Source organism: Piliocolobus tephrosceles, unplaced genomic scaffold (genome assembly GCF_002776525.5).
Source record: "Piliocolobus tephrosceles isolate RC106 unplaced genomic scaffold, ASM277652v3 unscaffolded_25048, whole genome shotgun sequence".
Classification (NCBI taxonomy): domain Eukaryota; kingdom Metazoa; phylum Chordata; class Mammalia; order Primates; family Cercopithecidae; genus Piliocolobus; species Piliocolobus tephrosceles.
The window spans coordinates 29181-41146 of record NW_022307697.1 but is presented as its reverse complement, the minus strand read 5'-3'; the positions used below and the strand labels follow the sequence as shown (position 1 = coordinate 41146).

The window sequence follows — 11966 nt, the reverse complement described above, 5'->3', positions numbered from 1 at the left end:
TGCAACATTAGGAACAATGAACATGGAAAATCAACATTATTTATAGAATTACCAGCTACCTATTACTGTAGAATCTGAAGTCAGGGATATTATAAATATGTAGAGTCATGTCCTAGCATTTACATTTAACCCTTGGTTGTCTAGTGTCTAAGTCACTTTATCTTGTTTCCCTGTTATCCTATACATAAATATATGTATGTAAACACACACACATACACACACACCCCTGATCATTGATATAAAAACAGCAACAACAAAAACTGGTCACTAATGTATAGAACCCAGTTGTGCCTGTAACATAAAAGAACTCAATAAATGTGAATTCCCTCTTCCCATCCTAAATCCCTTTTCTTCTTGGGCATTTTCCTTTCTCTCCTCACTTTTATCAAAGGATAGGTTGGAAATTTAAAAAAGATGGAACTGGAATAAGCTTATTAGAATGCTTTGCAGCACACTGCACAAGGAAATATTGGCAGATGAGTTTGAACATGGGTAAAATAAGTACGAGAATGATTAGTGCCTCTTCTCATTCCAAGATAGTGTCCTCTATTAGCATGGATGCTGGAGATGCAGCTGCACGGAGAGCATAGTCTGATATGCCAGAGGTAGGAGATATTCCGGAGAGGGCCAGCCCTTCAATGCATCAGATCAAATGTTCTCAGCCCGAGGAGGCCAATCCCTCAACTCTAAGGTTAAGTCTAAATAACAGCCACTTCCTCTTTCCCACTAAATACTTATTATGAGTCAGGCCCTTGTCATTTGGGGTTTCAAGCCAATGATAATAATCTTTCAGTTTATATCGAATACCGCTGGGACACCAAAGACCGACCAGAGCTCATTCTTTGGTTCTCAATCCCAAGACAGCCTTTATTATATGGTCCAAGATGAATAACTTCCTAACACTATCACTTGATACCTTTACACAGGAACATTTGCCTCCTGTGAATTGAATCCTAGAAATAAAATTGTGCAGGTATCAGGGTGATGCGTTTACCTGAATCTGGCAGAAGCACTTTCGACACAGCTGACACAATTATGGAACAAGAGGACGGTAGAGGTTGTGTTCCCTTTTGTCTCTTTTTCAACTACAGAAATTACACTGTGGTAGCAGGATCTCCTTCAAATCTAGGTTTGATAGACATTCCATCTCCCTTTGCTCATTTTCACTTGCATGTCATCTCAGTTATGTGACACATACCAGAGAAGAGAGTCCTGCTTTTGCTTTTAGGTCTTTTGCAAGTTAACTGAAGAAAAGAATGAATTTTCAGATTGACTGTTATCTCACTAATCATATCTGCCCCCAAGTTAAGCAGTATCTACTTTGCCTTGCTCTGTCTAGACCTGACAGTCTAGACAAGAGTTAATGCTCGTTAGCAGGCTGGAGAGGCCCCATGGATCTCCTTTTCCAGATAGTGTGATGTTTTCCTCTTCTGATAGAATTTGGAAAGAGGCTGCGACCACAGGTCAGGGAGGTGGACATGCAACAGGAAGCAGTCCTATTGTCCCTTCACTTGGTAACAATCTCACAGTACAGCAACACATTCAACTCCCAGAATAAAAGCAGGTGTTTTGCTTTAATTAAGACCAACAAAGACTTTTCTGTTCTCAATAGGCTTATATTTTTAGACACTAAGGTAAGGAGGAAGAGAACATTATCCCATTCTGTGCATAAAAATAAAGATTCAGCATGAACTGCATAATTAAGAACTGAAAGGGGGAAATGCAATTCAATTAAAACTGACAGAATAATACACGGAATCAATGGCTTTATTTGGTGCTTAATGATGATACTGTTTTCATTTCATTATACATGAGTCATAACCAGCTTTGCCTTAGTTTAATTGTATTTTTTACAGAGTAAACCAAAGTATGCAATTTGCAGTAGACTCATCAATTAAAAAGAGGCTGATTGAAGATGATCATAAATTGGTCCCTGAGACTGAAACCAAATTTTTTCCCTTCCAATATATTAACTTATTGGAATCATGAGTAATTTTAGGCAGGGGTGGAGAGAAGCATTGGTGGGGGAGGTGAAGATTAGTGAACAAATATTAAAGACTGATTTCCATGAAAAAAAAAATGACAGTAGTATGTTTTCCAGTGGGGAAATGATACGGTGATATATTTTTGATCCAGTGAGCTGAACAAAACATGATGGGATTTTGGGCTGGAGAAGCAATGTATAAAATGAATCATGATATTGACACAAAATCAAGTGTAACGGAGATATCATTTCCATATGTGGCCTTCTAGCTATATGGATTTTAAAACTGGAACATGAGACCCAAGGAAAGCAGAAAGAAGAGGTTAAATTAGAAGTTATGCTACTCGAGTACTTTGTGGAATTAATGGTGGAATATAGAACATGTTGCTGTGAGGAACATTCACTAAACTTCTCAGACGTCCTGCTCTGTGGGGTACAGACAATTGCTGGTGTTCTGTGAACCCCACTGAAAACCCGATGTGAATTAGCAGTGAATGACTATGCAGTCAGGGTCTGAGAGATTGGTCACTGCAAAATGTGTCTGACTTATGTCTTCATTCCATTAGTCATGTGAATAAAAGTTTCATATTTTTCATGCTTGACTAAACTTCAAATGTACTGGATGAACAGGTAGATGAAGGTATTCTCATTTACCCATGACAACTCTGTGCTCCTCAAAAGCTGATAAGTTTGGGCCAGAGAAATAGTAATTTTCCCTTCATTGTGGGGTCAAGGGGACCACCGTGTCCTCCCTGGGAGACTTGTGCTGGCCGCTCAGAACATAGTGATATAGGCTAGATCTTTGCACAGTAAATACATCCTTCTAACTCATTTCTATTTGTTAGTATTAGTGTAATCTTCTTTCTTACTGGGCCATGCTTCTTTGTGACTCTGCCATGCTAACTATGCCATTGATTCCTGTAGAGTGACCTGGGGTGGACAGAGAAAAGCAAAGCTAACAGAAAAGTATATACTCAGGAGTCTCAAAGCGCACGAATGAATAAAACAAGAAGGCCTGTGCTCTGTAGATAGGGGAGACCATCTTAAATTCATAATAACTCATCTGTAAGAACCATTTTTATATCTTCTTAAATATCTAATATTTTCCTTTTTTTTGTTGTTTTACACATTGAAAATAAAATGTCAATATCAGCAGAAAGATTTTTCACACACTTCCATAGATTATCTCTTAAATACTTGGCTCATGATTTAATCTGCTAATTATGATCTCCTGATCATAACCAGCTATTTGAGTAAATATGTACATATATATGTATATAAATTATTTTAAGAAGACCATGATTAAATTGATATTACTCTTTCCAGGTTCTGGAATTATTGTTGGCAAATTACATAATTTTTGTAGGATGATTAGAAACAAGAACTATCATTTACAAAGCAGATAAAACTATAAAATTAGAGTAAATAAGACATGTACTATGTATGATTCGTATACTAGTTGTGACAGACAAATATTGACCCATTAAGACTCTCATTCATTACAGCCTGTGAACAGCACAGTGCAATTGCTAGATGGCTACACAGGCTAGGGATGTAGTTAATCGGTATGAAGCCATAAGTTACGCTGTCCTTGTTAGGATTCAGACAAATAGCCTTGATCTTGTTGCACTCTGACTTAGCTAGCAGAGCAAGTGAATCACAGGTGGAAGACTACATTTGTTTGGAGTTACAGCATTCATTCATTCTTGTATTAATTCCTACATTCAACAAAAATGTTTCATGCATCTTTTAGGATTCAGACATTGTACTAAATGCTATATACTTCTTTTAATAAACACTTTATAGTACTTACTATGTGCCAGGCATTGACTCATTTAATTCTCATAATTACGCTATGAGGTGTGTTTCCCTCGTTTTACAGATGAGGAAACTAAGTCACAGAGGTTGAGTAACTTTCCTAAGATTACACGGCTAGTAACTGGCCGAGCTGAGATTAGAACCCAGGCAGGCTGGCTCCAAAGTTCATGTTCTTAACCATAAGACAGACATAGTCTGTGTCCTCCTGGAATTTACAGTCCAGAGGGAATACAGACAATAAACAGATGAGCAAGAAAGAGACAAAAAATGATGAGCTGTAATAAGGCTATAAAAACGATGAGCTGTAACAAGCAAGGTAGTACAAGATGATGGGTGGCTGCATAGGGTGGTTGGGGAAGTGACATTTACATGGAGGCAGGATTGGTTAGAAGGAGCCAGTCAGGGAGCCCTGAGAGTATCCAGGCCCTGGGAAGGCCTTGAATGCTCAAGAAACTCCACAGAGCTGCAGGGCTACAGCAGGCATCATGTGCTTTGTTGCCTCAGGAGCGGGTGGGCCAGGCCAAGAGGACTCTGGGCAAACTGCCTGAAAGAAACTTCATGAGGCAGAGAAAATTTTTCTCCTGAATGAGATAAAATATTCCTTCAGCATGGGGAGGTTGGATAAGGATGGGAAATAGATGGAAGGGGAATAAGGAGGGCAGAGATGTAGGTGGGTTCCAGAGAAAGTCTTAGGGAAGTAGTCAGCCTCCAAGAATCCAGAAGATACTGAGATTGGGGCAATCTGTTTCTTATATCCTGGGCTTAGATGCCCATGGAAGCAGTACCTACCCCTCCCACTAGAGTAACTGGCAGCACATTATATATGGGGTCTTGGATAGTTTCACAGAGACGCTGGTGCCTCAGTACAGCATAGAAACCAAACAGTTCATTGTTCCCGGGAACATACATAGTGGCAAGAACAGCCAGGCTTGAAGGGATAAACAGACAGCAGTAAGGGATGTCTCAGAGGAGACTGTGTGTGGACAAATTGCAAATGCCCTCAGCAATGTCTTACTACTATGAAGGCTTCCCCTGGCCCCAGGAAGTTAGGTCAACCCCAGGAAAAGCAGAGTTGCTGTTTGCTGGGGATTAACTGCCTGCTACCTCTGCAGGATAGAGGCTCAGAATGGAAAGGGAATAACGAAAAAATAAAGTTGGTCTCTTGCACATGTGCGTTTATGGATTGAAGTTCCTACCTGCTTCATGTGGAGATATCTTCCAGGTTTGCTAAAAATTCACCTGCAGCATGTATCCACACCCTGGGTTGATTACAAACTCTAGGATGAAAGCCAAGTCATCTGGAGGCAACATGTGTAAGCCTGTGGGAGAGCTGTCTAACAGAAGGGAGCTCGATTCCTAGAAGTCACTGTTGATTCTGGAACTATCAGTGGGCTCTGATGAGGCTGAGTTTGAAAAAGTATAAGAGAATGTGTTAAGCCCTCTGAGCAGATAAAAACTGGTCTTAAAAAAAAAGGGTGAACAGGTGAAGGTACCCATAGAGGTTTTAAAAAATTGTTAATTTTTAGTAAGTTAAATTATTGATTTCCAGAATAATACCTAGAAAGGAAGAGTTCGGAAAATGAATTGTATGACTTTTAACTTGGATGGTGATTTTTCTGAATGAACTAATATTCTTTCTGGAGAGGAAAGGGCAATACTGTTAATAGCAGCAGCCACTAGAGAGAGAGTACTCTTCTGTAGTCTCTCTAAGAAATAGCTATTAAGGTTATAGTGAATTGAATCCCCTCAGTGGTGCTTGTTCCTAATTTACCAAGATGTACCTCTCCACATGGTGTGCATGCATGAACACACACACACACACACACACACACACACACACACACAGTGTATGAGCACACAGGAGGGATACTATGCCTGGAGAGAGATTGAGGAACAATCTTCACTTCACTGCAAGGCTGGTGCACAGTCTCAGAGGGAGATGGTTTCTAACAGTATCGAAAAAGTAGCTGGGATTACAGGCACGTGCCACCAGGCCCAGCTAATTTTTGTATCTTCAGTAGAGATGGGGTTTCACCATGTTGGCTAGGATGGTCTCGATCTCCTGACCTCGTGATCCGCCCACCTCAGCCTCCCAAAGTGCTGGGATTATAGGCATGAGCCGCCACGTCTGGCCAGGGTCATAGAATTTTTTTAGCGAGAGCATTTGAACATTTTTTTTTTTTTTTTTTTTTTACTAGTAGACAAATTTATTTCAAAAAAATGTAAAGCACATATGACAAAACATTAACATCTGTGATCAGAGTATGGGATCTTTTTAATTTCAGAAGTTGGAGGTAATACAGATTTTGGAGTTGATAAGGCTGGAATGTGACCAGGGGCATCAGTGGTTCAGGTGATGTGAAGGAGAAGGTCATTGGAGGTAAGGAGATCAAAGAACCAACAATCCAGGGTTGGGAGGGGTCATCCACGCATGTATGGAAGGCATCGAAGAAGAAGACAGTCATTAAGGTGCAGATGAAGATGACTCAGTTCTAAAAACTCACATAATAATAACCTAATGTTTATTCAGTGCTTATCAAGTACCAGGCACTGCACTATGAATTGTATATATCATTGTTACATTCATTTTATAGATGAGAACAATGAGGGTTACAAAGGTTGGTAAACTTTCCCAAGCACCACTGCTAGTGAGTGTCAAGTCTGTTAGTTCTTAGACCCAGACAGCCTGGCCCCAGAGCCGTATTCTTTACCACTTTTCTCTCAGTATCTGTGAATGATGTAACTATGATAAGGGAACAGAGGGCAGAGGGTACAGTGTGAACCTTAAAGAAGTGGGAGGTTTTGCAAGGGGAGGAGGAAGAAGTAGTCTTGAACAACTCAAAGTCTTGGCCTTGAGGCATGAGGAGTGTGAATGACTAATAGTCTCCACTGAAGGTAGCTGCAGATTCTAGACAGCGGTTTCCTCCAGGGGAACACAGGTTCCTCTTAGGGCAAGGAGGTGGAAGGACCATTCTAAGAAAAGGTGGAGAATATTGAAATACCCCAAGGCCATGCAGGAGGGTGGATGGAGAGACAGGGTGAGGGAGGTAGTCAGATGCAGAGATTACAGGTAGTGACGGCCAGATGGGCTTGGCCCTCTGGCAGCGACATTGGTAAACACCATGGAGGCCCTGAGGAGTTCGTTGCTCTACCTCTATTGAGGCAGCAAGTGGTGAAGCAGTGAGCGTATTTCTTCCTAGAGCTGCAGTGACAAAGTACCACAAGCTGAGTGGCTTTCACAGCAGTAATCTATTGTCTTACAGTTCTGGAGGTTGGAATTCCAAGATCAAGGTGTTTGCAGGGTTGCTTCCTTCTGAGGGATGTTCCAAGCCTATCCTTTGGCTTCTGGACGTTTACTGGTGATCACTGGCATTCCTTGGGGTGTAGAAGCCTCACCCCAATCATTGCCTTCATTCTTGCATGACATTCTTCCTGAGTGTGTGTGTGTGTCTGTGCACAAGTTTCCCATTTTTATATGAACCCCAGTCATATTGGATTAGGGCCCACCCTAATGACCTCATCTTAACAACTAATTACATCTGTGAGAACCTTGTGTCCAAATAAGCTTCTGTTCTGAGGTTCTGCAGGGTAGAACCTCAACATGGAATTTTGGGGAGACAATCCAGACTATATAACTGTAGTATTAGAGGTACTGCTCACTCCTGGCCACTCACATTCGATTGGGAATCTGTTCTGAGCACCTGAGCATTCCAGACAATTTCTGGGGATAGCAGGGAACATACAAATGAATGAAACAAAATCCCTGGCTTCCAGGGCCTGAACTTGGGGGAGGTAGAGGGAGTGGCTAAAGTATGACAAACTCAGATGCCTAAAACACAAGTCAGATCTGATTAATGCTGTAAGTGAGATACCATCAGATTATTACATAAATTACAAAATTAATGAGAAGGAGATTAGGGCTTCGGACCTAATTTGGTTTATTTTTAAATTTTACAGGTAAGGATTCTTAGTTCTAGAAATGTTAAATGGCTTGCTGCAGGTCTGCCAACTGGAAATCTGCTCTTTCAGTTACACCATGTATATAAACACACACCCAACCCCATTTTCTATTATGTCAAATGTCTTTGAGATGTATTTTTAAAAAATTATTTTTATATGACTGGTCAGGAAAATGATTACCTAAACTTACTAACATGAAGTAGCAAATAATGCTTAAAAGAAGTCAGAGACATTTCTATCTATGACAGTGACTGAGCTATTGACTAAATATTGACTATAAATCTTCAACCACCCACTATCCACAGGTGCCAATCTGCCTACAGCTATACACAATTTATATAATTTGTATTTGATGCCAAAATGCACTGTTAGTTTCTTGCATCCTTAAAAAATAAAACCATTAGCTACCTTGAACCACTGCAGTCTTCTTCTCCAAATGTCCTTCACCTTCTTAAGTGAGGTCAGAGTAGCCTACTTGGGAGAAATAGCCGGGCTCTATGCAAAGCCCTGGATTCTTCACTGCATTGACAGATAAACATTGACAATTCCAAATTTTAAAAATACAAGGTCAAGCTGGGAGCCGTTTGATAACTGTGGGAAGCAAAATATCTGTCCTGAGTTTCCTAGGTGGGTATGGCTGGATTTGATGGGCACTGTGAAGTGTGGTGTGGAAAGCCTAGGAAAAGAGAAGATAAGGGGCAGTTGATCTTCCCCTTTTTTGGTTTATAAGTGAAATTTTCCCAAGAAAGTGAAACTATCTTAGGAACATGGCAACAGAGAGTAAGAAGAAGAAATCTGGAATCAATTCAACATTGAATTTCTGATTTACAGTATACAAATGGAAAATAAAACTGGCTTCATTATGGACAACATTTAGGAGATAAGGCCACCGGGTTCAAGAGGGTCTGGTTCTCAGCATCAGAATTCCAGAGTTTGCTGTAAATTTGACCTGGGCAGTGGCCACTGGGAATGAGACTGCCCTCTTGTTCCTGGAAGTGAGGTGCAACAGCCAGACAGTGCACCACCGAGTCTCTGATTTGGAAAGGACAAATAGGAGGAAAAAAATACCTTGCTTCTTTCCTGGTTCAAAATTTGTGATGAATTATGCACATTTTTACCATAATAATTAAAAAGTTCTTAAAACTCTTCATCAATTTCTTATCAATTGTCAAGTAATAGAGTAGCAAATCCTTATTCTAGCCTTTCCTTCCTTCACTCAGGATGCTTCAGTGTGTGATCATGTCAGTCTCTAAAATGTGTTTAATATGTAGCAGAGATACAATGATGAGGAAGGGAGACATGGTCCTTGTCCTCAGCGTGAAGATGGAGATGGATAGTCATGATATAATCTAGAAATACATAATTCCAAGCAGTAACAAGGTGACTGAGGAAGAATGAAGAGAACTGTGAGAGTACAACCTGTCCTCTGTATCCATGGGGATTGGTTCCAGGACTCCCTGTGGATACTTCAACCCCTCAAGTCATTTACAGCCAGCCTGTAGCCACAGCTTCTGCATCTGCAGATACCCACTGCATACAAAAGGGGAGCTGATTTAGAGTGGGTAAACAGGGAAGACTTCCCTGAGGACACGACATCTGTGCTGAGTGCGTAAAGGTGTGGAGGTATTAATAGGCACAGTGTGGAGATGGGAGGTGGAGTGTGAGCAAAGAAGGTTCCAGACAGAGAACAAATGCAAAGGAGCAAAGCTGGAGTCGGGGTGGGGTAGGGCGGGAACAGAAGAACTGAAATAAGGTGACTAGAGCAAGTGGGAGAGAGAGGCAAGAGAGGGGGCTGGAGGTGCGAGCATATCAGGCAAGGGCAGTAACCTTTCTGAGCAATGGCAAGCTATTACAATTTTTAAGTGAGGAGCAAAAGATTCAGATGCTAGCATTGTAGGACTCTCCCCACAGCTGCAGTGTGGAAGATCAACAGGAGGAAGGCATGAGAGGAGACTGGAGGACCAGGAGAGAGAGGATGTTGCAGAGTAATGATGAAGATGGAGGAAGGGCATTGGGTCAAGAAATACTGAGGAGGTAGAATAGTTTTAGAATCTGCTTTTTCCACCTGACATATTGCGGATCTCTTTTTGTTTATTTTTAAATTTTTGCCTGTTTTCATTTTTTGTTGGATTGTTATGTTTTCTTTTTCATTTGTTTTTTTTTTTTTTTTTTTTTTTTTCATTTTAAGTTACCGGACACATGCACAGGATGTGCAGGTTTGTAAAAATAGGGAATGCTTCACGAATTTGCATGTCACCTTTGCACAGGGGCCATGCTAATCTTCTCTGTATCATTCCAATTTTAGTATATATGTGCTGCTGAAGCGAGCACTGTAGGTCTCTCTCTACATTTCAAAAATGTTGATCTCCATAATCAGGTCTCTATGATAGTTCCTTGTATGGATTAACTATTACATATTCAATAATCTCCTGATGGACTTCTTTTCAATTACAAATGACTCTGAAATTTGTATCATATATTAATTGTCTGATTGTTACCTTCATGGATATTTTATATTAGTTGCCAAACCAACTCTCAGAAACATACTTGTTTATTCTCTCACTGATAGCGCATAAGACTTCCATTTTCTGTCCCCTTTTGAACCCCAGTGTATTGTCAGTCTTTTTTATTTTAGCTGGCTAATAGGTAAACACAATTCAATATTTTAACTTGCATTCTTCTGATTACTCATGAGACTGACCATCTTTTCATGTGTTTACTGATCATTTATACTTGTTATTTTGTAGTTTATCTATTTCTTTTGCCTATTTATGTCTCAGGATATTCTTTTCCCTGTTGATGAAACATAACTTTTTTGTAACCCTTTGTCATATGTACGTAGCAAAAGTGTTTGCTAGATTTTTGTTCGCCTTTTAATCTTCTTGACAGGGTTTCCTATTCTTCTTTGTTCTGCTTTTACCATGTATATCTTTTCACTTCTAAGTAGCGTCTGTCATCTGTCAGTGGTTTTCTTTATGGATCTAGTTTTGTTGATACATTCAAAAGGCCTTCCTCACTGCAAGGCTAGAAAAAGGTTTTCCAATGCTTTATTTTCTATTATGAATTTACTTGGAATTCAGTGTGAGGAGTAAGGGAGGGATACTTATTTATTTAGCAAGCACCTAGGCAATTGTCCTAATACCTTTTCTTGAATAACCATTATTTCCTTCCCTATTAGAAATGCTATCTTTTTTATTTACCAAATCCCCAAATACACTTGAGCTCAATTCTGAACTCTGTATTCTGTTTTTGATCTCTCATCCTGTGCCAGATTCACGCTGTTTTAATTACTGTTATTTTGTAACACAGTTTTTATATCTGGCAGTGTGGTTTTATCCACATTATTCTTCTTTGTCAAGTCTTCCTGGTTATTTTTAAATATTTATTCTTCCAAATGGATTTTAGAATTATTTTCCCAACTTACACAAAAATATCCTGTCACAAGTTTGGTAGGAGTTAAATTACATTTATACGTTTGCTTTACTCTAGCATTCTGGGTCATTATAAGTTTTTTCAAATAGTGACTGAAGTAATTTAATTTGTAATCAAGTAAAATTTGGCATATATTGTGACCTATCTTTCTGAAATATATGAGAAACTGACAAGCTGTATATTATGTAATTCACTAAATCACTGTATGGTTCTAGATGATTTATTCATTCCACAAATATTTACTGAGCTAAGCATATGCTGGGTGCTGTTTTGAGTGCTGGGATACATGGTGAATGGGCAGGATCCCTGTTCTCATATTCCAGAGGGGAGAAGCAGTGGAGCTTGCCTTTGACAACAGATGGGGTGGGGGTAAGGGTGGGAAGGCCACAGTGACTGCAGACAAGTCTTTCCAAAAATACTTGCTTGGAAAAGAAGAAAGGAAATTGAGTGGCAGTTGGTCATGGGGGCAAGGAAGGTTTTTGTTTTGCTTTTAAGGTGACAGTCACTGGAGCATATTTATGTGCTGCAAAATGATCACCAGAAAGAAAGAAAATAAATATACAGAAGAGAAAGGAGATGCTTATAGGATCCAGCTGCTTGAAGGTGAAAGTAGGTGGAATGTACTCCGCAAGTGGCGTGTTAGCTCCTGATAGAAGGAGCAAATTAATAATAGAAATTTCAGAAAGAGTAGGCCCAGATACAAGCAGATTAGTGTTTATATCACTACAGAAATTAAAGAGGTGTTTTTGCATGGGCAGTAACCACATTTATA

The 11966-nt window shown here is 39.9% G+C and overlaps 1 non-coding gene across 1 annotated transcript; it reads right to left on the bottom strand.

Moving 5' to 3' along the window:
• Positions 1 to 9984: 9984 nt before the first annotated feature.
• On the bottom strand, positions 9985 to 10093 carry LOC111546875. Its single transcript, XR_002732957.1, has one exon. It is a non-coding gene; the product is annotated as a U6 spliceosomal RNA (small nuclear RNA).
• Between the last annotated feature and the right edge of the window lie 1873 nt (positions 10094 to 11966).